This window comes from Cricetulus griseus, chromosome 2 (genome assembly GCF_003668045.3).
Source record: "Cricetulus griseus strain 17A/GY chromosome 2, alternate assembly CriGri-PICRH-1.0, whole genome shotgun sequence".
Lineage (NCBI taxonomy): Eukaryota > Metazoa > Chordata > Mammalia > Rodentia > Cricetidae > Cricetulus > Cricetulus griseus.
This window is the reverse complement of record NC_048595.1, coordinates 366,825,970-366,828,851: the sequence shown is the minus strand read 5'-3', so window position 1 is coordinate 366,828,851 and position 2,882 is coordinate 366,825,970. Positions and strand designations below refer to the sequence as shown.

At 46.2% G+C, this 2,882-nt stretch overlaps 1 pseudogene; it reads left to right on the top strand.

The window, feature by feature from the left end:
* The first annotated feature begins 330 nt into the window (after positions 1 to 330).
* LOC100750906 lies at positions 331 to 811 on the top strand (annotated as a pseudogene).
* The last annotated feature ends 2,071 nt before the right edge of the window (positions 812 to 2,882 follow it).

Sequence of the window (2,882 nt, the reverse complement as noted above, 5' to 3'; positions counted from 1 at the left end):
TACTTCCTGCCTGACTACTGGACAATCAGCGTTTTATTAAACCAATACAAGTGACAAATCCCTACAGTGTACAAGAGCACTATCCCATTCTCCCCAAAACATAGTTTCAAGTTACTGAATGCAAGAACTAATGGAAGGAGAAAAGGACAAAGACAAAATTACTGCTTTTACTTCATTGCAGTTCTCTCACTAATTGATACAAACAAAGAGAAAAAAATCTGCACAGGGAGATTTGAACATCACAACAAGCCTGTCTGACCTAACTCCCACACCTTCTACCTCAACCACAGAACCCTTATTCAGAGTACATGGACAATTTTCAAGAATAGTATGCATCGCCTTTTCGCCAAGATTTCGACGAAAGCGAAGAAGGAAGCTCTTACCCCTCCCAAAGGCAAAGTCAAAGCGAAGGCCTTGAAAGCCAAGAAGGCAGTGCTGAAAGGCATCCACAGCCACAAAAAGAAGATCACCCACCTTCCGGCGGCCCAATACCCTGCAGCTCCAGAGGCAGCCCAAATACCCACGAAAGAGCGCACCTAGGAGAAACAAGCTTGACCACTATGCCATTATCAAATTCCTCCTGACCACTGAGTCAGCCATGAAGAAGATAGAAGACAACAACACACTTGTGTTCATTGTGGACGTCAAGACCAACAAGCACCAGATCAAACAGGCTGTGAAGAAGCTCTATGACATTGATGTGACCAAAGTCAACACCCTCATAAGGCCTGAGGAAGAGAAGAAGGCATACGTTTGGTTGGCTCCTGATTATGATGCTCTGGATGTTGCCAACAAAATTGGAATCATCTAAACTGAGTCTAGCTGACTAATTCCAAATATACACTTTTTCATCATAAAAAAGAATAGTATGCATCAAGAGTCACAAAGGACCAATGCATTTCAAAACCTTGAAATAAACCCTGTTAATGAAAGCCATAGAAATAAGCTAGAAATCAATAATTAAAAGGACAAAGAAGCCTATGACTCTTTAGATATAGAGATACAGTCTTCTACCCATCAATGTGTAGAAGATGAAATCATTAAGGGAAATGTAAATATTTTGAATTGAGGTATATTGAATGTACCAAGTCTATTTTCAAATCTCTTAGGTCTGGGCTTAGCTATACACACACCTGTAATCCGGACCTTTGGAAAGTGGAGGCAGGAAGATTAGGAGTCCAATACCAGCTTCCTTTATAGAGCTTGGGACCACCTTGTGCTACTCTCTCTAACTCTCATAAGCACCTCTTTGGGAGCACTAATCTGACAGTCACAAAATTAACCCTTCTTCTGTCCAGGGTTAAAAAATAGGAACTATCCTTGGGCAGTAGAGACCCTCCAGCTACCTGAGTCGTCTGCAAGTCACCCTGGCCAAGGACACGGTTTTGAGTCTCATCCAGGCTGGGTGGGATTTTCAGTGATCTGACTGCCCTTGCATGACCTCTTGCACATAACTCCAATAAACTACACATACATAGAATGGTTCTTTAAGTCTTTCCTTTTGCTTTGACATCCTGGATCTGTCACAACTTTGGTGCCAACTTGCTAAGACATTCAGAGAAGTCTTTCTGGACAGCTCAGGCTTGTGCAGCAGCTCCCCAGCTAGCTACGACCAGAGCCTGGCATAAGAGGAGCATGGCTCACTGAGCTTCCAGAGAGAGGGAAGGAGGTCCGGGTTCAAGAGACCTGAAGACCCACAGACCCTGCACATGTTAAGTGGGTGGAGCTGAACCTGAGCCATATGAATATTACAAGAATATACTGGATTGCAGCTAAGATAACAACACACAGTAGGGCACAATGGAGCATGATGGGGCAGACTGGGGCAGTGTGCCCATGTGGGGCAGTTTCTCATACAGGGCAGTCATGCTGAATCTGAGGAACTTCAGAACCCATGCTTGTCTCTTCAAACCAACCTGATTTTTACATAGAGGACAGTTTTTTTCAAAACTCAGAGCATAGGCTCAGGGGCTCAAATTCTGAACAAATTTTTTTGACAAGTGATACATAGTTTTGAATCCAGTAAGTTTTATCTGTCCAATTATAAACACTGGAGTTTCAGACAGGGCAAGAATACCACCTCACTCATGGACAAGTTGCAGTGGGACCAGCTTCCCATGCCAGGAACACCAGACCCCACTCCATCTGAGGATCTTGGCACCAAAACAGGTAGGTAGCTAGAAAACGCTGAGGAGTACAGAAGAGAAAAGAACCTGGGCTTTGTGGCTGGATGGTGATGTGATGGCTGGCTGCTGTACCAACTGGCTTCTTCCTCATCAAATAGCATGTACCTTGTGTGCCAGCATCAAGCCAGAAGAGGCCCCCAACACTGTTTGGGGCCTCCTGCTGACCAGGCAGGAGCTGATGTGTATGGCTGGGCACTGCATCCCTGCAACCCTATCTTTTTCCTTCATCTTGTGGGTGTCCCTCCTTCCATAGCACCCTTCCTTCCTCCTTCCTCCTTTTCACTGTAGGTGCCCCTCATGGCTCCATGTACTTGTCCCCTTGCCACTCTTGCTCATGCTTCACAACCCCCTGACCAATTATGGTGCTACGTGTACTTGTCTCTTTGCCTTTTTGGCCTTCCCCTGTGCCCACCTTCGTGAAGGGTTTTACACAGAATGGAAGCAGGGACCAAGCTCTTCTGTGCCGCTGCCTGTCCTCACCCACAGGCTCTCCTATCTGCCTCTTTCTGTCCTGTGCATGGCTGTCCCTCTTTTTTTGTATCTCTGTCCCCCACCTTGTCAGATGGCTGAGCCTTTGCTCCCGTGTTTCAGTCTTGGGACCTCCAGGCCCAGATCGATGTGGTGGGGGGGGGAGGTGACCCTGAGAAGGCCTGCACAGCTGAAACTCTCAGTTGCTAGAGCACTTAAGAGAGAGAC